This window comes from Nestor notabilis, unplaced genomic scaffold (genome assembly GCF_000696875.1).
Source record: "Nestor notabilis isolate BGI_N333 unplaced genomic scaffold, ASM69687v1 scaffold486, whole genome shotgun sequence".
NCBI lineage: Eukaryota > Metazoa > Chordata > Aves > Psittaciformes > Psittacidae > Nestor > Nestor notabilis.
Window position 1 is genome coordinate 85,831 of NW_009933147.1, and position 24,643 is coordinate 110,473.

Consider the following 24,643-nt stretch of genomic DNA (forward strand, 5'->3'; position numbering starts at 1 on the left):
GAATCCAGACAGTTTTACATATAAGAAGAGCTAATGACTGAAAGGTTACATGCACCAATACTATGTACTACTTTAAATTCTACAAAAAAAAAAGATACTTAAAATGAAGTTCTGGATTAGAATCACAGAATGGTTTGGGTTGGAAAGGACCTTAAGATCATCTAGTCCAACCCCCTGCCATGGGCAGGCACACCTTCCACTAGAACTGGTTGCTCAAGATCCTATCCAACCTGGCCTTGAAATCAAGACCTGATTAATCAGATTAAACCTGCTTCCAAATTGAACTATAAGAAGAGTGGTTAATAGCTAATCACTTCATTTCTGAGTCAAACTTTCAGCTTTCTTTCGGGCAGTGCAAGAATATTTAAAAAGGAATCAGTACAACTTCAGAAGATGAGGATTCTAACTGAACATTTCAAAATGTCTTCTTTTCCTCCTGAAGTTCATCTTGACAGAAACAGCACAGCTGACCTTCAAAAAAGCAAGTTATGACCAGTAACCCAGTGCAGGATTTTTTTTACATTCCTCCACCTCTGACCTCTCAGCACAGTCCCCTACCTGCGTATGGCGATATGCTTTCAAAAGGCCAGCTTGGAGACTAAAATTCTGGATATTAATAATCATTGACTCAACAGATACAGCGGTCTCATGGCAGGATTTTTGTCGTAAGCCAGGCTATTTCTAGATCTGTCTCACAGGAATGACGAACTTGACAACTTTTATACTTCCTAGCAGCTTCCTCTAAGCTTATAAGATAAGAGAGGATAGCATACTGACTAATGTGACTTAAACTTGGAGTATCTGTTCTTAACCACTACTTAGCTGAAAAATTCGACGTTTACTTCATATCTGAGTAAGACTGCAAAACACTGTCTTTTTCAACTGCGTAACTGGCATCATGAATTACATTACAGGTTTCTATCACTAACCTGGGAACAATTTACAAAACATCTTTATATACCAAGTTTCATAGGTTTAAAGTTTGGGGGTTTTTGATCAGGGAAAAGAGATTAAAAAAACCTGTGCTCCTAGTCATATGTGCTATAGTTTTTTAGCTGAAGCAAGACTGATTAGAAGGTTTCTTACCAGTTTCAGTACATCAGCATTTCAAGTCTTGATAAGAATGGAACTCCCAAACACAGATACAAATAACTAAACAAATTTGTACAGGCTACAATCTTCACAACCAATAAAGAGAGGTCTCAGTTGACATCAACATACACTTTCTTTTTTTAGACTGATACATATTTACAGCTGCAAATACCCAAAAAACTATGAACTTGGAATTCAAGCATGCAAGAAAGCTAAGATACTTGTACTTCAGAAAAATATGAAAGAGACCCTGAAAATTTCTCTGACAGAGGGGAGATTGAGAAGGGACATTAGGAAGAAGTTCCTCCCTGTGAGGGTGCTGAGGTGCTAGCACAGGGTGCCCAGAGAAGCTGTGGCTGCCCCATCCCTGGCAGTGTTCAGGGCCAGGCTGGACACAGGGGCTTGGAGCAACCTGCTCCAAGTGGAAGGTGTCCCTGCCCATGTCAGGGGCTTGGAACTAGGTGAGCTTTAAGGTCCCTTCCAACCCAAACCAGTCTGTGATTCTATGTTTCCATGAAAATACAACCCTGCAAGCAACCACCAATATTCAATTCCTCCAAAACATTAAGCAGGAAAAATAACATTCATTTACTTTCACAATTAGAATTCTGAGAAAAGAAAGAAATTACAACTGCTAGAACAAATCATTTGGAGCAGTAATCACAATTATAATTAATCCATTTTCTACTGAACAAATGAAAACAGCAGATTTCAGCAGCTTTCAACAGATTCAGCTGCTCTGGATCAGCTTAGATCCACAAAAAGGTAGGAGAGCACAACTTTATTAAGTGACATGAACGCAGCAGTGGCTGACCTGCACCTTGTATCATCTGAAGACCATGTGCATACTGAGCACATGCGATGAAAAGGGAAGAAGACTAGAATTTAGTTTTCCATCTTTTGAACACAAAATAAGCACTATCCATAAATTTGCCTGAAGAGGAACATGCTGTCCTTATGGTAATTATTTTAAATATCCCTTCTAGAGGCTCAAGAAATTCCCAGTCGTTTCCAAGCTCTGGCATCTCTGCACATGCAAAGTGAAAACAGGAAGAAGGAAAAAGGACATGAAAATAAACAGGTTCACAGCAGCTGAATAATGGTGTGGCTGAAGTCCACGTCAAGGGACCAAAACATCTTTATAAGCACTTTCAGTTTTCTCCTCTTAGGAGTAATATATAATTGATAATTTAATACACATCACTTCCAGCCTCCACAGCAGGAGACCTACATCAGAAGTTTATGAACACTGAAGGCTATTCCATATGAAATAGGTGTCCTTCTTTCTGGTATTTCAAAGGGTAAATATTCAAAGCATCCTCTGTGCTGAAGAGGAATTAATTCTTGAAACCTCCCCAGCCTCCTTTGATTGGTTTCAGCTTGTGCCTATGCAAAGCATACACAAAATGGAAAAAATACTGTTAGCATCTGGGAGACCAAGTGTTTTTTCTGAAGGTCAGATCTTTTCAGGAAGTACCTTCCTAGAAACTTCTGTACTCATTCCCTTAATATCACTGCAAGTTGTCCATTTTTTAAGTCAATATTAGTACCCAGAACACTTACAAATCTTAGAACGCAGGAAAAAACAGGCTAGACCTAAAGGATGAAATCCTGATCACAGTGAAATCACTTCCAGAATTCCCTCCCCAAACACCCCTTCCTTGCTAGAACACAAGCATCCTGCATCTTACACACTTTCCTTACTTCCCCCTCCTCTTCAAACATGTATCTCACCAAAGTGTAACGAATAATGTATGTAAAATACTGTTACAGGATATCAATGAACACAAACTCACTATGATCCACTGAGTAGGATACGTGGGAAATGTTATAGAACTTCTTTGGATGAGCAAACCTATTCAGTTCTCCAGCATAGCTCTCCAGGAACAGCATGTTTCTCCATAGAGTAGCTTTTCCTTCTTTATACGACCTCCTCTAGTATCTTGGTGAAGACTGAGACAGGGCTTTTACCAGTACCTTTGGGAAAGTGCTCCACTACCTAAGCTATTCTCACTGTCAATCATTTTTTACCTAATACTCAGGCAATCTGAATTTTCACTTTAGTAATCCCATCGCATGATTCCCCTTGTGCTTCTGTGCTTTAGCATTTATACTCTTCAAATATTTATAGTTATTGTTAAGGAAAAAAAACGCAGGCATTTTCCCTCACCAGATCAGTTTCAATGCCGGAATGCTGCCTGTCTCCCTTGGAGTGCAGTATTTCTTTGCACATTCCAAATAGCTGCCAGAGAAATTAATATATGTTGTTGCTGGGGAAAATAAAAACCCATACAGAAAACTCCTTCCCCACCTCACACACTTTCCTATGAACAACATCCCCACCCCCTTAATTTGCTGTTGCATTATCAAAAAAGGTTTACAGAACTGAGTTTTCCAACTGAGGAAAGCAAACAATTACCAGCTAGGTATTTTGCAGAGAACAATAATTTCATATATATAATCATTTTGGATACCTAGTCCCAACCACAAGTGATTATTAACACACTGTATTAGCAAAACACAGTATGTAATCAAAGTACCTTGGAGATGAGGGATGTTTTAGTGATCTTTCCATTTCAAATGCTTCAGAACAGATGCTTTAAAAAGGAAAATAATCTTGCTTTCCCTCTCTTTCTTCTTATTATCTCTTAACTTCAGTAGAGGCCCAAACTCAGAAACACATATCCTGCACCTACTCCAAATGTCACTGTCTTTGTAGCCATCCTTTAAGTATTGGAATACTGTGATGAGGACCCCCCTGCACAGCCATCTCTTTTCTCTGGGGAGTAAAGACCTAACTCCTTTATTGTCTCCCTTCTGATGACTCCGCATCCAGTTCAGTGTCATCAGCAAACTTAGTGAGGGTGCTTTCTATCACAACATTAGATCATTTATGAAGATGTTGAACAGTGTGGGGCCCAGTATTGATCCTTGGGGGACCCCACTTGTGACGGGCTGCCAGCCTGAAAACCATTTATTACCACCCTCTAAGTACAACCTATTAGCCGATTTCCTACCTACCACACAGACTAACCATCCAATCTGTCTTGCCAGTTTGCGTAGAAGACCATGTGAAACAATGCCTAAGGCTTTGCTGAAGTCCAGGTAAACAATATCCACTGCTTTGTTGAAGTAGGTAATCATTTTAGTAACAGAATTTATGTTCCTAGGTTTTGCCTAATTTTATTTCTCATCTGCTTTCTGTAAACTCCTATCCAGCTCATTCAGGTTAGTACTTCTTTATGTAACTTACAAAGCATTTGGTAATCATGGAATGGTCTGGGTTGGAAGGGACCATAAAGCTCATCCAGTTACAACCCCCGGCCACGGGCAGGGACACCTTCCACTAGAGCAGGTTGCTCCAAGCCCCTGTGTCCAACCTGGCCTTGAACACCGCCAGGGATGGGGCAGCCACAGCTTCTCTGGGCACCCTGTGCCAGAGCCTCAGCACCCTCATAAGAAATAATTTTTTCCTAAACCATCTCTGTAAAACCTGTTGTGAAGACTACATTTGTGTGCTTCCCCATTCATCACTGCCATGTTTGGTTTCATGTTTCAAGTACTTAAATCCACAGCTGAAGAGACTTTACGATCCGTGACCCATGATCTAACTTTGAGCTTCCCTTTTAAAGCTGCTTTTAATACTCACCTTTCACATCATATCCCTTGAGGAAAACAGGTATTCCAGAAGTTCATCTATTTCTCACCCAAACTCTCCTTTTTAAAACCTGCAGGAAAATACACCGTGCTCTTCTTCACTCTAGCAAAGTACACTGATGTTCCTTCTGGATTTTAACGTTATTTTTTCACTGTTCTTTACTCACTGTAGTTATTTTCTGTTCACCCTGAAATTTACAGCTATAAACTGATCAGTAAATTGCATTCCTTACTAACATGAACCCACTTTTTGGTTACTAATGATGTAGTTCTCCAATTCTCTCCATTTTCACTCACTTCCTTTCATGTCAACAAGAAACGGATTCAGGATGTCTCTTTGGGGATCCTCTCCTTTCCATTTAGTGAATCTGACTTCTCTGTAATTTATGAATTTCCTTGCTAATTTACTGAAAGTGCTACTCAGATGTAGGTAGTTAAAAATGTCCCATGAGCATCCTTTGATATGGAGTATCTTCAGAAGAGACAGAATTTCTTCAGCACTTGAAATATGTCCAATGATAGTCTGCTTTGTTTGTATTTCTTCACTGGAAAATTAGTAGTTTCCTAGCATTGTGAGTGTTCTTAAATATCATGCCAAGCCATTTACTTGTTCCATTTCTGTTTGTCCTACATAAATTCTGTTACACTAATCCATATCTATATCCATTAAAGAAAACAACCTCAACAAGTTCATGTGAACCGCTAATGGAGTCCATGCATACTTTCATGGGAAACTCACTTGCTCTTCCCAGGCATTTCTCTATGTACAGCAAAGGTGCTTCATGGCTCTTAACGCTTTTTTTCACAATACCTCCATCTTCCTACTTTTACTGTGATAGTGAATGTATAAGTTAAGTTATCTGAATTAAGTACCATTTCCTTGACTGTCTTTCTTGGCTACATTAAACACCACTTAACAAGCCGCACGGGATTTGAATGCAGGAAGCAAGCAGCACACATAGTCACATATTTTCATATTCCTAGTATAAATTTATATTAATTTAGTTACTACTCCGATTATCCTGAAAAATCTCGATGTACTTTAGAAACATAATAAATGTGCCATTCAACATTCTGACCACAGCTAGCCCAAAACTGATGGGATTTTTTGTTTCAGTTTGAGATTTTTTTTTTGAAGTGTCAATCAAGGATTTTCCACAGTAAAGTCTTGCTTTAACTCCTATTAAGTTAGTGGGAGTTAGTGTCAGTTACATCAGACTATGAATCACAACTAGTTAGATGGAGATCTGTATATTAATCAATCTAGGAGATTCAGAAAAACACACTGAGATGTAACAACTGAATTCTGAATGTGCATACTTAAAAGGCACTAGTTAAAATATTGCACCATGTACCCAAATAGTCTATTTATATTAGTGTTTATCATGTCCCTAGACTCGAAACAAAGATTTAAGCCAGACAGAAAATTGAATTTTTAAATTAAAAGAATCCTGATTAGTTTAAGTACCTCAGAAAAAAAATCTTGAAGGCTCCTGGTGGATTATCAGCTAAACATGGACATTTAGTAGTGCAACCTGCACAGAGGAGGAATATAAAACTGAACAAAACCAGGAGAATGAAGGATGAAAAAGAGAAGGTACAGCAAAAATCAGCAAGAGTGAAGACTGAATACTTTGCAGAAAAACACAAAGCATTCAGAACATGAGATTTAACAATTAAGTGGGTAACTGCCACAGTTCAAAAGTATACACATAACGTAAGTAACAGAGGAAAATACTCTGAAAGTAGATTAACTCAGGTGTGAAGATCCACACTTAGATCAAGGAGACCATTTAACCACTAGAAACATCTCCCATGACATGTGGTAGATTCTATATTCTTTAGATAGATAGATAGATAGAGATAGATAGATAGAGATAGATAGAGATAGATAGATAGATAGAGATAGATAGATAGATAGATAGATAGATAGATAGATAGATAGATATGAAGAAGTGGAACAGTGAAAACCAGTACAGTGGCTACTGGATCTGAGAAAAACTACTTCAACTAAACCCAATGACCTAATTTTGTACAGGAATCCATGTTAGATTATCAGTGTTCCTTGGAAACTGTGACAGTTTCAATTATTGGAACATTACAGAATAGGGATAATCTTAAAAACTACGAGTGTCAAACTTCTGGTTAAATTTAATACAGATATAAATAGGTCAACATAGCCACAGATGTCACCATTCTTGGTTAATGTTAGCTGAATAAATCACTGTTGCCTACCGAAAGCCCCTGCATTCTTCTGCCAGTAACAAAATAACTTTCTGCTTTGCAAAGAGCTGTGGCTTCAGCCATACAAAAATTTCACAGCATTTTGCAACCTGGAATTATCCTCCCATATGATGCACTATATGTATTAGAAGAAAAGAAGCCATAGAGAATCAAGTGTTACAAAGCCTCAGGTCAGGAAACAAGCTGCATCCAACATTCTGCAAAGACACACAGAGGTTTCACAAGTGCCTTGCAAACCAATTTAACCATTATATACGGAAATTTCAAAAGCAATATCTGGAGATGTAGGTTCCAGACTCTTCATGACCATAATGCCTCCTAAAACATGAGCACCACATTTATGTATCACAAAAAAGACAACGCTCCATCTACTTAATGATTGAAATGCTCCGAGTACATTGTGATGATGGCAGCTTTGATTCAGCATTATTAAGTGGAAGCTTCTCCATTTTCTGAGTGCTGGCAGCATCAACCCAAAAGAAATAACAAGTAATGCATTACAGAAATAATGTAGATACAATTTATTCTGATGGAAGGTAGGTAGATGATGTAAGCCAGTTTACAACTTTCCTCAAATTGTTCCTGGGCATACGTTCACAGAGCCCCTGACTGTCCTCTGCTAAGGTTCAAAGTCACCAGCCAGCAATCTGATTTTAATGCAAAGGATTCACTCTCGCTAATACTGGATTCCCACATTTGCAATATAAATCAACCACTCTTAAGTGCACAAGCTTTCCAGCTGTTTTAAGAAATGCCGTAAGAGAAGTCCTCTTTGATACCCCAACATCCTTCAATCCACACTTTCTGAAGTCTTCCTTGTTTCTGTAGGTAACTCAACTGACACAGCGAAAGGGGGCAACCCTGAAAACTACTCGATGCTAATGCATCTCATTGCATCCCAAAGAGTAAATGCATAGACTGCTTCCTTGAGAAAAGCTGTACAGGTGTAGGGTTGGTTTGGTATTTTTGTTTTGGAGGTTTTGTGGGGGTTTTTTTCCACAGGTCACAAACTATAACCAGTAACCTCTTTCACATTTAAATTGTAAGCAACCATACAAACATTACCACACATAGAAACCTTTTATTCTATAGTATGGCTTTCTTCTGGGAGAAAGAATCAACTTAGTCTAGTGGAAGGTGTCCCTGCCCATGGATGAGAAGTAGATGAGATTGAAAGGTACCTTCCAACCCAAACCATTCCATGATGCTATGAAAGTACTGAGCAAGGAACGAAAGTGGGACACGATACTTTCAAATCTCTGTTGAAGTCTAGATTTGTGCACTCGGTTTTCACTACAGTAAATACATCTGTGGAACTACAAAGAACAATGATCATAAGAGCAAGAATAAAGTTCCATTGCTACTGTTCTTCTTCTGTGTTGAAAAAAGCAGCCACAATCAATTGCCACAAATCAGAAGAGAGAGAGAGAGAAAATAAACCAGGAATAAACACACAGAGTTGGAATAGTTCCACTCCCAATAAAGCAACACAATGGAAAGTGAACAACTGATCTTTAGGGAACATCTACCTGGTCCTGAGAGACCTCTCCTTTTCATCCATTTGCAATGATATAGCTCAATCCACCACATATTAAGAACAAATACACGTATAATCATGTGGTTTATAACCAGAACCAGTATTTTGCTAGTGTCACCTTTGGTATATAGCAGTTCGTAGAACTAGTACCAACCAATAAAATGCATTAAAGCCTCTATTCTTGCTGGGCATGAGAAACTTTTTGGAGAGACTCAGTCCCTTAGGAAAGCAGCTACCACATCAGATCATACTGCCCAGTATCAGCACCAGTGTTCAGACTTCACATAAAGCATGTGCATCCTGACTTAAGCATAAAGCATCCTGTATTTAGATCAAACCAGTTGTGCCACTACACACAAAAATTGCTAGTTACAAATACTGATTATTACTTATTTCAGTAGTATTTGTATAGAAATAGCAGTGTTTGTATAAAACCAACTCTATGACCATGATCTAAATATGAAGAATCATAATAAGAGTCAGGAGGTCTAGTGTTCATATCAAAAGGGTAGCAGATTTGATTGTACATTTACTGTCCATTTGGACTACTCCAAATGTGTTCCCTCTAATTTCTATGACAGTAATACATAGTCTAAACACCTGAAATTTATTCATTTTTTAAAATAAATATTCTATTTAAGAACTTTAAATCAGTCATTTTGAAAAGTAGGGTCATGTTTATATTTATACTGTACATATATATAAATATGGATCTCTTAAAAACCCTCTGTTGAAGCTGACACTTTCTACTCTGGTCTACATTTCTGATTTATTCTATTTTAATTGTTCTCAGAGCTTCCTTTTTCAATAGGCATTATAAATTCATCAGAGAAAACCCTGAAAGTGGACAATCCCTTTCTCTTTGTTCCATATCTAGCCAGTTACAATGCTTGAATAGTTTCCAATTTGGCAGACTGCTAAACTAGTAAGTGAATGAACATTCTGCAGGCCTGATCCCATGCCATAGCTAAAAGATCAGTAACAATAGCTTACAGCAACAATGCTTGTTAAGTGATTACTTTTGTAGCAAGAATTCAGGAAGGAAAAGCTAATACCACAAAGTCAAGCCAGCAATGCTAAACTACTACTCCATGGCATTTTCTTCCTCACAAACCCTCAAATTCCTCCTCTCCTTCCTCCTGCAGGTATTACAGGGAACAGGAGCTCCCCAAAACCTGGAGAGTAAGGAAAGTAATTTAAGCAAAATGGATAATGAACAGCCTGTGCAGGCTAAATACACTTCCTAACACATCCTTTTGGTGCTCTACTGCAGCAACTTCTGTACCATTGATGAGAGTTGGCAGTAAAAGGCTGTTAAGTCTTTAAACCAACAGCAAGGAATGACTGACTAATGCTGTATAACTACAGGAGGCTGTGGAAGGGAATGGGTTGTTATACTTGCACTGAATGCTCTTTTGTTAACTTTTTTCCAAGGGAAAAAAACAAAGGCATTAAAAAATATTATGTCTAAGACAAAAAGCAAAAATGTGGCATGAAAGCATTTTGTTTAGATTGCCAAATAAATACCTTATAGTTGTCAAATTCTAAATTTACAGTTTCTAAAGTGAGCCTTTTATTGCCAACACATGAAATCACCTTTTATGACTGCCACATATATATTTTAAGACCCTTCATCCACTGCACAGATTGGATTCAGAAGGGAAACAGTGGTAAATTTGGCAGTTCTTCACCCTCAAAGGTCTACCTTTCCATCCTCAATAAACTTTCTTTTAATAAAGGTATTAGTGACAGAAAGGATTTATGTTCCAAGTATTAGATGCTATGTTCAACATACAAGACATTGAAGGGCAGAATCCCTGCTTCTCATTTGGGTATCAAATTTGCAGCATTGGATGGATACCTCTATCTGGAATGCAAGTCTAATGCATTCTAGGAAATAGGAATGAGCTCTCCATGTATCAATATAACACCAATCTTATATAATTAGGTCCCATTATGCCTTGCATACCTATTTAAGGAAAGCCATGTGGTCATCAGGCGAAGATGTTACTGAGGAAACTGTCACTGCTACAAAAGCAAACTGCCATGCTTTATTCTCTCTCTATCCGTAAGAACAAGGATTCTAACATCTGTTCACCATTCGGGACATGTCTGCAAATCTTCTCTTCACACACTCACGATCAATGAAGAGAAACATTTTTACAACATCTGAGGCCTCACCTGCTTTCACTGAAATAAAGAAAAGGGTTTTTTTATTAACACTACATCTTTCCCCCTCTATTAAACAAACATACAGCAAAATCACTACTAGTCAACCTTCAGAACAAGTTATTTGCAAAACGTAGAAGCTTGAACAGGAAAGAATTCAGGTATTTCTTATTCCACCGTCTGCTGATAAAGCTTTTTTCTTCTCCCCTCCAAATGAGGAAATGCTTTACACTTCATGTAAGTCTCATTCCAAGAATGTTAAAAAGCAGAATAACATGACAGAGGTCCCTCTCCTCTTATATTAACTTAGATCAAGAGTTACCTTGTAAGACAGTAGAATTTCACTGACACAAATCTAATTTTAATTAGAATTACAATTAACACTTTAGTATTAGATTTAATCTTCAGTAGCTACAGATGCAAATGTCATTAAAAAGCTTCAGACTATATCTTCATTTCTATTCTACTATCCATTTAATACTACAGAACTTATCACTGGATACACCAAACAATGAAGCAGAAAACACATTCCAATTCTCAAAGGTGTTTCTTTCCCCTCATTTTACCACATTAAGGTTAAAATGCTTCACTTGGATATACTCAAATGTATTACCCTAGTTAGCCCTGTTGACTATATATTATTGCTGGATAGTCTCCATATTACAACTCTATCTTAAAAGTTGCTTAAAAAAAGCCTGACATTGTGAATAGTTCACTCTGTTAACTATGGAACAGTGTAAAATGCACAAACACCAGTTCAAGTCCAAGTTTTTCCTTATGGAATACAATTTCCAGACATACCACCCAAGAGTTACTTCACTCCTCACCCTAAGCTGCACATTAGAAGCAGCTGATGCAAATTATAGGTGCAGTGGTTAAATCAAGAAGTGATCAGAAGAACCACTGCATGGATTCCCTCTGGCTTAATTTCAGGGATATCCCAATGTCACTAACTTTTAAGTATTTCAAATCAAAGTATTTCAGTGGAAAACGTTGCAATAGCAGAAGAAAACGAATGGGTCAATTCAAACAAGTGAGAAATGAAGACGCCATACAAAGCAGCAAGAAACCAATACAGAAAGTCAAGAGTGCAGGCAGGAAAATCTTCTTGTCAAATCTTTGGACCATCACAGCTATGGATAAGTGTCAGAAAAAGGGCGAGGAAGAAGAGACAGAGCAAATATACCCAAGGAAGCCAACAGCTATTCTAAAATATTAATAGAAAACTACTGACAAATTTTGTCTTGTTCACAAAGAAAGACTATAACACAGTGAGCCTACTTAAGCTGCTAAGTAGAAAAGAAAAAGAACAGTATTACAGTACAGAAATCACAAAGTAAATTAACAGGAAAGGATTTTAGATATTTTCTACATAAACAGGAGGCACATACAGGAAACAGTATGATACTTCAGGAGGATACATACCTGTGCTGTTCTGTCCATTCAAAACTATACTATAGTAACAGGCAATATTTTTAAACACTCATACTAAAATTTTGACATGAACTCCACAGGAATCTGCTCTCATTCTAACTGTCAGTTGTTCCTGTGACATCTGTAGGAATGTAGAATCATTTAACAGTTGAAAAAAGGTTGCTTTGATCCTGGGAAGTCAGACAAACCCTCAGATTTGCTTTGTATGCATTGGAGTAGTATTCAATATTTAACAGCAGAAGCCTGAAAGAAACCTTTCACAGCTTAAAAAACAATCCATAAAACGCAAGAAAAAAGACCCAAAGAGGAACAAAATCCTTCTTTACAGTCTGAAAACTTTCTTCAGTACTTATTCAATAGGTTCACAGAGAGAAAATTGGTATGAGAGGGAAAGAAGTCAGCTGAAAACCTCTTCAGTTCAAGATTCAAACCGAAATCGGTTTCATTACTTCAATATATGGAACCTATCATCCACAAATGTGTTTTATTCTTCTCCTATAGTACTCCTTCACCCTTTAACACCTTTCAGCAGACAGGGAAAAGGATGCTAGAAACACATTGCTCATTCAGAAAAATCACCCTGTTCTCAATCAATATCAGTTCAGAAGGCTGCTGCTCTTACTCACATTAAATAAAACAGCACATCATAAAAAAATCCATTGTAAATAATTTCACCTGTTCCAACAGGCACAATCTCAGTGTGACACACACAAGTGCTGGGCTTCAGACTACAAGATCTAAAAATGCTGAAATAGTGACCATTTAAGAATATCATAGCTGGTCCTCCCTTCTTAGTTACAGAATTTAGGGGGAATGGCTTTAAAAGGAAAGAGAGGAGATTTAGATGAGACATTAGGAAGTTCTTCCCTGTGAGGGTGCTGAGGTGCTGGCACAGGGTGCCCAGAGAAGCTGTGGCTGCCCCATCCCTGGCAGTGTTCAAGGCCAGGTTGGACACAGGGGCTTGGAGCAACCTGCTCTAGTGGAAGGTGTCCCTGCCCATGGCAGGGGGTTGGAACTGGGTGAGCTTTAAGGTCCCTTCCAACCCACTTTCATTTGTATTTCATTCCAGTCTGGCCTCGAACACTGCCAGAGATGGGAGTGTTTGAGAAAGCAACAACCGAACTACCAGACAAGGTAGAACAACCTGCCTGGTTATCAAGTAACACTGTCTCTGGGAAACTACTCCCAGAACATCATTCCCAGCTACAAAATTGACAAAAAGCTGTTTCTGTCAAGAGCAGAATGCTTGTGCTCCAAGGGGAGCACAACACAAACAGCCCTTCAGCAGAAGACTCCAATTTAAGAACAAGAGGATGGCGTATCACACGTGCCAGTCATTTTCCTGCTAGCCAAACAAGGAGAGACACATTGTACACATAGCGTTCAAACACTAAACAGGTAGGGGCTGCTGCCTGCTGCTTAACTGCTACAGAGACTGAAGTAACAAAAATCAGAGTGACACACCATACCATCATAACAACTCCTGACTTACGTACAAAGAATCAGTCCAAAGACTAGTGTGCCAGCAAAGGGAGCCCAAGAGATGTCATCAGTACTACACAACCAGAATTCCTTTGGCTTCACATTGAACACCAGAAGTCCAGACCAGACCACTTAAATGTTTTGATGAATAAGTTGATGAGAGTGAGTGAATGAATTACATCTATGAGAGTAAAAGTGTGACCTGATAAAATAATTTACTTAGACAGTTTGCTACCAAAGGAAAAATAGAAGAATCACTTCCTCTCTCAAATGCTTGTGAAGTTTTGTTTAGATACTTGAACTCCTCAGTTGGTTTTGACTACAAGTTAGCAAAACTTAGGGTAAGCCTACAAAGTAGAACTCCAGTGTTTTATGTAGAAGCCCAACGGTTCTTCTAAATTAGCATCTCTGTTTCACTGAAATGAAACAGAAATCAAGAAAATGAAAACATGATAAACAGCAATTACAACAGAACTTTTAACACACTAAAATCCATGCTCCACTAACAACACAATGTTTTGTAGCGTGTATTCAAAGTTTTAATTCAGGCCCTCTTCTCAGCTCCTCTGTTTGAAGTACATATTGTTTATAAATAAGGAGATTTCTATAATCAATCACTGTATTATAAATCTATATAGATACATTTATTCTTTTGCCAGGATACTTTGAGCGTAACACAGTGGCAAAGACTGGGCTGGAACTTTCCTAAGATCATTAGAACACAAACTCCGTGATTCCCTTTCGATTTTGACACACTCAGTGTTATGATAAAATCTGATAAAGGGAAAAAGTGCAATTCCAGGTTTGGACTGTACCAGTAAATGACATTAAATCAATGGAAATCATTCATAAGCAGAAATAGTCTTGTAGAAAAAGCTAAAGTTATGAAGAATTTGGGGGGAAGGCAAGCAAAATTAACTCTACTCACAAGAGAAAGCTTTGCAGGCCAAGGTATAAAACTTAATTTACAAAACTGAACCTATAAAACTAAAGGCACAAAGATGCCTGCACACAGCTCTGTTTACAAGCAGAGAATTTACAGGACACATTAGCATATGGTTAAGGCCATAGCTGTAAATATCATCCATGAATTCAAGGGGCAGCCAGCATTTTCCTAGTGCTGGGAGTGGAGAAGGATTAAAGACAAGATGGCTGGGTAGGTCACTGAGGTTAATACAAATGTAAAGTACCACACATCCCTTGAACTAAGCTTTAAATCTTGCAACTTCGCAAGCCCTTACATGCTGGTTGTTAATAAAGTCTCCAAGTTGTCAAAGCGTAGTGTTTCGATGGACTGCTTAAAACAGTCATTTCTTTTCTCATCTGTACAGATTGCTCCTTCCTACGTTGTATTTTAAATAAATGCTTTTAAATATTAACTTTGATTTAATGACATTGAACCTTTAGTAGCTAGCTTTATTTAACTTTTCCTTGTAACAAACAGAAGTGGATCCATGTCCCATTTATTGTTCCATATTAATGCAGAGATTTTAAACATGGTCACCCAAGTGATTCTTCTAAGCATGATGGAATGCTGCACAAGAACATAAAAAACCGAGTCCATTTCCAGTCTTCCTCAGCCTCCACATAATGCCAATAGGTGCACTGTTTTCTAGTGGGATGACATACATAATAAACGTGGAACATCTTTGATGCTCCGAGGGCTGGAGCACCTCTGCTCTAGAGACAGGCTGAGAGAGCTGGGCTGGTTCAGCCTGGAGAAAAAAAGGCTCTGGGGAGACCTTAGAGCAGCTTCCAGTGCCTAGAAGAGCTGACAAGAAATCTGGAGAGGGGCTTTTGACAAGGGCCTGTAGGGACAGGACAAGGGGGAATGGCTTTAACCTGACAGAGGGAAGATTGAGATGAGACATTAGGAAGAAGTTCTTCCCTGTGAGGGTGCTGAGGCGCTGGCACAGGGTGCCCAGAGAAGCTGTGGCTGCCCCATGCCTGGCAGTGTTCAAAGCCGGGCTGGACACAGGGGCTTGGAGCAACCTGCTCTAGTGGAAGGTGTCCCTGCCTGTGGCAGGGGGTTGGAACTGGATGAGCTTTAAAGTCCCTTCCAACCCAAACCATTCACGATTCTATGATTTTATGACTTATATCATCTGTACCTAAAAGACTATCAGAAAGCAGAGATCAAAGATGCACATCTGCTTTGATAAATGACTGACACAGGCCTTTCACAGCTCACAGAACTAGTCATAATGACTGTTAAAAGAAAAGATTTTTCCCTACTAGCATTCCTTATTTTTTCCTACTATTTCTTGGTGGTTGTTCTTCTTTCAGATAATGCTCATGCAATCAAGATAACGTATTTTAAAAAACACATTTATGAATAAGAAGTCTTTAAAATTGCCATGTAATAACTCATAAAATACAGAATGTTCTTTGGCAAAATTGTATTTCAAATCACGTTGTCATTCTATGCACACAAACTGCAGAAGAGGCATCATGCCAAAACATGACCTTTCCAAAAAAATGAATTGAGAAATGGATCCTTCCACTTTCATAGTTACTTCATATAGCTTCTCCAGATGAAGTACACACATTTTCCAACCCCAAAATACAGTTTCGTGCCTGTCTTCTCACTAGAAATTGCATTTTTTCTTCAATCTCTATGCCAGTGACTATTTTCTCAAAATTATGTTCATATTACATGAACTGAATCCCCTTGACCTGCAGTAATGAAGTCACTAGTTGAAGTAGTATCTTCACAGAGATGTCTCCATCACAGTGTTAGCACATCTTCACATTTTATCTGTTTTTCTTCCCTTGAACGTTGAAATGGTTCCTTACACGATCTTCTCTGCTTGTCTTAGCAACAGAAGTAGTTATTAATCTGCTACTCCTCAATTCTGCTGTCTCAAGTCACTCAGGAGAAGACTCTGATCCCACAGATGTCTAGGCAGAAGTTTGCCAGACATTTCCTAGAAGTCAACTTGCAACAGATAGTAAATACTGAGATTTAGGCATCACGTCTGTCTGGAGACTACTTATTTTTCATATGCAAAGTAACTATGAGAGTGGAAAGATAAAGCGAGAAATCAGTGAGTTGAAGATTGCATGGAAAAAAGAAGCAAGATTAGTCATTAATAAAAACAAAAAGAAGTCTTATACCAAGGCAAGGCAGTACAGACACAGACATCATCATTGTGAAGGCAGATGGAGAATGTCAGAATTAGAACAGCTGCAGAGAGCTGATGATATCCAATTTGCATTCAAATTCAAGCCTGAGTTTTCTTAAGAAGCAGAGACTGTTTTCAGAGTAGAAGGCAGAGAAGAACCCTAAAAATCATAAAAACAAGTACCAAACTGAAAATAACCACCAAGTTCCTTAGAAAAAAATCAGAGAAAGTTAGAAAATTACAGCAAATAATGCTTACATTCTCATTTGAAAACATGCAACTTCACTGCTCTTTAAGTATTACTATAAAAGAAGATTTTTTCCTCAAGAGAAGTAGCTGCATCGACCCTTTAAAAGTTAATGGTTTTAGCCAATGAGAATGGTGAGTTTTATATTGTTTTAAAGGTATTCCACTCAACAATTTCAAATTATTTCAACTTTTTCTAGTTAAAAACTGCTTCTTAAAATGTCCTGTTCCAGTCAGAACTTTCCACTGTTTTTGAAAAAGATCAATTTCTGTTCAGCTTACTGCCCAAAAATCCTTCCATCAAACAAAAATCCACTAATCTGCATCAAGAGCCGTATTCTAGAGGGATCCAGAATAGGTTGCTTCAATACATACATATACAGGATAACGAAACACAGCAGTGACACGCAAGTTACAGTCATTCAGGAAAAACAGAGATGTGAACATTCACTGGCAGAACGCTCACTGTGTCCTGACATGGTTCCAAATCCACAAGTTCACTCCCAGTTAGGGCACTTTCTACAGAGGCTGTCCTCTATTTACCCATTCCTAAGTAGCTGGTGAAATGGGTTGGGAAGTCCAAGAGGTGATGAGAGCCGCTGAATGTCTTTTGAGACATATCTTGATCTAACCAACACAATATACCATTTAGACTCAGGCTTTGCTCTCCTAAGATCTCTGGAAGGTCAAACCTTTTTATTCTGACTGGTGATAAGCAACTTTAATAAGATCAGTTTGAGTGTTAGGTCGGCACAAGCGTTCCAGCTTACAGCGCTTCACTGGATCAGGACTTCACTTCCCACACAACCAAATACAATCAGAATCCTACAATCCCAGTTTGGAAGGGACCTCAAGGATCATCTGGTCCAACCTTCCTAGGCAAAGCATGACCTAGACTATGTCCCAGCACCTTGTCTAGCTGAATCTTAAGTGTCTCCTAATGGAAAATGCTGTTTTAAGCTAATACATAATACAGATAGTAATTAACTTTAAACCAGACAGTAAGATGGTTCACTAAAAAAGATAACCACGAGCCCTGATCTTTTAGATTCAAATTATTTAATAAACCTTCGCACACACGTTTTAATAATGCCATATAATATTGGGATCACCTACTACTCTACCAGCAGTCACGGAAGAACACGTGTCACAACTACACTAAACCTACACATACCTAAAATTTGGCAAAGATTTTACTCGTGACCCTTAGCTACATTTAGTTAGCAAGGCAACTTAGCCTGTTAGCTTTTCAGTTAATCACACTAACACTTTTAAGAGATTTTTCCAATGTTTAGTTGATTATGATATCCATTGATCTAAAACCCTTGAAGACACAGCATAAGAGTTTTATGGCAGCTTTGCAACATCTCAAACCCTCAGAGCATCACAGGTTATTTAGCATCACAGATTATTTACAACATGTAAGAGGGCAAGAAACAGAGATATGTTTAAAGGCTACAGTAATCTTATTAAATTGGGCTGATTTTTTTGGTAGGGATTAGATGTTCTCCTGACCATCTTCCTCCATTTCATCGCTCCTTAAACTCACACTGTATTTTGTTCAACTTTAATGCAAACATTTAAATAAAGCCAATTTGGACATCCAAAACCACCACTAAAAATACATTGCTGCTTTTCTTGCAAAGAGATGGGTTGTTTAAACATCCTCCCCTTTCACAGAGGAGCTCTCCTCTTCCTTGCACAAAGTCACATCACAAACGTTTTGGGAAAATAGTGTTTAAAACAGAATCAGTCAAGTTCTTTAGTGGAAGATGCACATGCCACTTTATGGGACCTGGGAGAGGCCTGAAAGGTGTAAATTTCTAATCTCTATCATAATCCTCTCATCAATTCTCACATCGACACACACATTGATCTCCCCTGTTTCTGCCCAGCAGTATGGAAAACAGAGAATTATTCTTAGACTAGGTCCAATTCCCTGTATCCAGAAATAAAACACCCACTCTGCAACACATTTATTTTGCCACCACTGCTGTCACCTTCTGATAATGCCAAAGCCATAGCTGGGTTCTGTAAGACAATCTTTCTGCACTGATGAATTTATGGTCTGTCTCATATATCTTTACTGGGCCAGTGAAGTGACTCTGGCAATGGTGCACTATTCCATGTAGAAATACCACCTCTCTAAAAACTTATTTCCAGTCTCAGACAAAAGACTTATTTTAAACTGCAATGCTGTCAATGCTTTGTACCATTAAGTCTTGTTACACTGCTGAAGAAACAAAGCCAAACACTACAGGCTTCCATTTTCCTTGACTTCAAAACATTTGACAGCATGGATCACAGGAAAAAGTAGACTTCCCTGAGAACCAATACCAACTTCCTCATAGAAACAGTTTTTTTGTTTCTGTGCAACCATCCCCAGTGCAGCTAACATGAAGAAGTAAATGCTTAAATTGCACATATTCAAACTTCATTAAAACAGCATTTAGCAGATTGTTTACAACACTGTCACATGTAAGCAGTATGCTCTTGACCAAGGAAGTGAAAAACAACAGAAATATCCTTTAAAAAGGCTACATTCCTCATGCTAGGAAAAGGATAATTCAAGTCCTGAAATGCTTTAGAATACTGCTTTTCAGTAAGTGTCTTCTATTAAATGGAGCACTAGATCGAGCACTAGATCTAAAAAAACCCAAACTAATAACCCCCACAGAACAGACCTAGGATAGCCAAGATTTTATTTCAGAAAAGATGTTATCAGAAAACTGTATTGTTGGTCATACCATATCTAAAACTGTATCATATTGAAACGACTCACACTATTAAACGTCAGAGTTTCCATTTACAGAGGAAACTAGAGCAAGATAGGTTTTAATCATTCATTAATTATCCATGTAGTGACAAAATGAAGTAAACTAAGACAAAAGTTCGGATATCTTGCATATGAAAGTGACAGCAGTATTAGACATTGCAGGACTAAAGGAAATTCTTTACAAGACAGGATGAAAGCTACTGCTATTTTTAAGATGTTTAAGTAAATGAACAGAATTTCATTTAAAAATATATTCATCACCACAATGAAAAAAAAGAAAAGCCTTGCATACTAGGTACAGACAAGAAAGAGGATTGGACTCTACTGTTACAGATTTCAGATTCTCAAACATCATGTGCTCAGGCCTCACTTTCTGATGGTATTACTGCTAGATAAATCAATTTTCCTGGGAGGACCCTTCTGTTTTCCAGACGAAAGCCATCCCCAAAAAAATCCACCCACCTGCTCTTCTTACCCACAAGGGCAAATCTTAACTCTTCAAGTTCAGCTATAACTATACATCTCTTACAAACCCACTGCAGCCTCCTAAATTTGAATTCTTCCACCTTTCTACTGCATGCTCCAAACTGGCTCATCACTACCTGTTCTGTATTTACTGTACTTCTCTTTACTGTGTATCCACCTAGTGCTTAATCCCAAATTTCCTACTGTAGTCGTACTCTGATGTTCTGAACTGAAAATGAAGTTACAGATACTCAACAGGGTGAGGAGACAAAGGAAAAGAATTACCTTTGGGAGCTCCCAAAATGGTCACAAGGCTGCTGTTACCACTATAATCTTTGCAGTGATACATCTACAACTTTGTTAGAGGTGGCAGAGTTTGGGAGACTGTGATATTGATGGTTTATAACCAAAACATTTGGTAGTTTTGGTAGAACCATAAATTGTTTCTGCCTTGGCTCAATGAACCAACACAACCTATGAATACACCATGAAATCAATGCAACTGAGCACTGATTTACTCCACAGATAACACAGCTGGCCAAGCTGTCTCAGACTCACCCCCAAACTTCAGGACCAGATTGCACAGAACATACATGATACATTCTCAGGCAGGTGTACAAAAACATCTACTGCTATCCAAGCATATATTCTACATCGGGGGGAAAAAACCCACCAAAACCCCAAACCTGGACATATGGGAGATAAAGTTTAATGCAATCTGTTTGTGATTATCTGTTCTGAGTACTACAGAGTACATCCTACTTAACACAAACCTTTTGCCTACTTAACTCAAAGACCCCATTTTCAAGTGATATGTTAGGCCAGTTTGTAGTATGAGAGCAAGTAGCTTAACAAAGTTCCAGACAATTCAGCAATGTGATGTACAAACATTTATAGTCAAAACATGTCTACACTTGCTGCTGGTTTTATTTTTGCTGGGGGGTGAGGGTGGGATTTTGGTTTGGTTTTTCTAACATTAATTCTGCAAGTTCAAACATTAGCTTATTTAGAATAACAGCAATTTAAAATTCAACATTGAATTTTTGACATTAGCCTGTAAATATTTTATGCTAGAAGTAACGCTAAATATATGCAAGTCTGCATGACTGGGGCTTTATTTAGTTTTATTTAGCAATGAGCTGGAAAACAGCTTTTACAGTGAATTTAGTTGGGCACCACTTCCTGAGCATCAAGTAGGCAAGTGGAAGGCCAAAAATAATGATAAACAGATTCAGTTTGGGGCATATTCTCTTAGCACTCTTTGTACAAGTCTTGTTCCTGCAGTGCCATTTTGTTTCACACTACTCGTAGCTACTGAAATCAGTTGACATCTTGCACCCAGTATTTAATAAATCATTAGACCAACTTTTCAACATCACACTAGTTCAGGAAGGCATGGCTCCTTAGGGGGTTGGGTTTTTTCCCCCTGTATTTGCAATTAAATCATATATCGAATACATTTAATATTTTTAATATAGCAACAAACATTTGAGGCTGTTTGAGTGTGGAAAAAAGGTCTGGGCTACTGAGTTTAAAGTACCTGAAGGAGCACTGGGGTTGTTTCACCAACGAACAGCATCCTGAGGGTATAAGGAACAAGTCGAACATGCTGGGATTTCAATGTTAAATACACTTTCTTTTTGGAATCAATTAACACCAAAATTTGTTTAAAAAAGAAGGAAAAAAGCAAGACATCTAGAACATACACAGGATGAAAGAATTTCCTACTAGGAGAAATCCAAAGGATGCTTTTTGATAGCAGGCCTCAAGAATGAGTAAATTAAGTTTGGAATTTAAGAGAAAACTGAAGACAAGAACAGTGTTTGGGTAAGGCAGAGCAATTTTGCTTTTGTCTGATTTTCATAGTGAACACTGTCAAAATCCAAACCAGGTTAATGAATTCTCAGATTTCAGCTATCTTTATGAAGCTGCAGTTTATTATTTTATTCTCGGTCGTCTCACATTCCTAAGCGACTGTGTAGAAAAGACTCTACCAAAAATTCTTCTTTGAAACTGTACTTGGTAATCCTTCATCTCCTGCCTATTGAGATTCATTGTACAGATTTAGCACAAGTCATTTCAACTCAAAAAAAACCAACAAACCTTTGATGAAGTCAAGGAAAGTAAATCCACAAGTTTTTCTAAATGCAAAATCAGCACCACTTATAGCAAATGTTACTGTCAGAAAGGATGTTGCGACAGTTCCAGCTTCAACATTATCTCAGCTATCAGACAAATATATTCTACATCTGCTCCTCTGGCAAAAACAGACATAGCAAACAAATCATAGTGCAAACACATTAGCATCAGTGTTCAAACCGTAGCCTGTTATATCTAGACATTTGAGAGGTTTAGGTAGAGTAGACATGGCACTAATATTCAGGCTCCTAAAGCTTTTCTTATAATCCTTTGACCACATTATAAGCCTTAAAAACAAACACCAGCCACTGAAGATGAATACTTTTTGAAAGCTCTCTCAGTAAAAGCAAAGCCTACAATGAAGAGGATAATGAAAACAGTTTGGCAACTTCCAACATAAAGAAATTCAGAAATCTTTAACTACAGGTATTCCACGATTTAAAACTTGGATTTTAACAGCAAGCTAAGCATACAGACCCTACAAGAAATCTGGAGAGGGGATTTTGACAAGGACATGTGATAAACCAAGGGGGAATGGCTTTAACCTGACAGAGGGGAGATTGAGATGAGACATCAGGAAGAAATTCTTCCCTGTGAGGGTGGTGAGACGCTGGCACAGGGTGCCCAGAGAAGCTGTGGCTGCCCCATCCCTGGCATGTTCAAGGCCAGGTTGGACACAGGGGCTTGGAGCAACCTGCTCTAGCAGAAGGTGTTCCTGCCCGTGGCAGGGGGTTGGAACTAGATGGGCTTTAAGGTCCCTTCCAACCCAAACTATTCTATGGTAGGATACAAGAAGTCACTTTTTCCACCTTCATGAAAGATTTTCATGCCTGACCAGTCTAAGAACCCCAGAAGTGGTTTGTAACAAACACACTATTGCTCCTGAATAATCAAAGACTGATCATTGTGATGTGAGCTAGCTACTCAAACTGAATAAACAAAAGAAGTATAATGTCCTTTATAGCCCTGCATTATCACAAGATAGAAACACAGGATCAATGAGTTTGGAAAAGACGATCAAGCCCAACCCTTCCCCCAGCACTGCCAAGGCCACCACTAAACTGTGTCAACTCAGGGCCTCATCTACACGGTTTGTGAACACTTTCAGGGACGGCGATTCCACCACTGCCCTGGGCAGCCTATTCCAATGCCTGACTGCCCTTTGGGGAAGCCATTGTTGCTAATATCCAGATGTTAGTAATTGACTTTTCTGTTACATTAGTGATAACATATCACCACTGACAAAAAATTATAGCCCAGTCAGCAGTGCTCCTGCAGTATATTCATGGTCTCTTGAATAGGAAGATTTTTTCAAACACCACCTTCATGCAATGAAAAATTAATACTCATGTCAACCTACATTAGTATATTCGTGTTGTATTTGTCTTTTGTTTGGAAAGAATCAGGAGTTATTTTCAGTTCTACGTGTGCATGAACTTCAACTCATTTACACGAACAACTACCTGAAAGTAATATTTAAGGCACTGTTATGCTGGATGGTGGTTTTTTCCTATGTTGAGATCACAAAGTGCTCTAGAAGTACTGTTCTATTGCATTGTCTTGAAAAGCCAACTTTGGAACACAGAAGTTCTGAAATCGCAAGTGAGAGGTTGCTTGGCAATCTGACTTCGGTCCTCATGCTTCAGCATTACTTTATAGACTAAAACTCTGATCTCCCTCCTTATTTACAGAATAGATCCACTGAAAATGAATAAGCAGCAAGTTCATGGCACGGCCAGAATCTAAAGAAACTCAAACTTCTGAGCACTACACACTTCAGCGAGTTTCAAAGTCAGAACAGTCTTAGACCAAATTCCTCTCCCTCTTTACAGATGGGTTTAGACAACTCCATTGATGACAACCATGGCAGGAAGAATTGACACAGACCCTTAAATACAGAATTTCCAGCCTATTTAGTACTTAACAAAAATATCTTAAATAGACGTTTTGTCTAATGATTTGTGGCACAGCCAGGGATTAAAAGTTAGGAAGTCAGTGAGGGCACATGCTCTGCCTATTCTGTTCAGAGCAGAGGAAAGCTTTACTTCCTCTGCAAAGCTTGACTACGCAGCACTGCTCAGCTCTCATTTCTTTTCTGCAGCTCAGGGAAGACTACCCTTCTGCCTGAAATTCATTTCTACTTATGGTTCTTATCTCGGTTTATTCTTCAGTTTAGCTAAGTCATAAACTGTTGCTGACCTTGCAATATGTATTTTTTGTGTCTACAGCTAAGAATTGCAATTGCTCAGGAAAACTAAATGGAGAAAACATAATTGG

At 38.4% G+C, this 24,643-nt stretch overlaps 1 protein-coding gene across 1 annotated transcript in view; it reads right to left on the reverse strand.

Annotated features, from left to right (window-relative positions):
• Window positions 1-24,643, reverse strand: part of LOC104407433 (neurexin-1) — a gene marked incomplete at its 3' end in the record, with an annotated part of 111,760 nt that overhangs the window by 83,224 nt on the left and 3,893 nt on the right. The gene's annotated exons all lie outside the window — the stretch shown is intronic.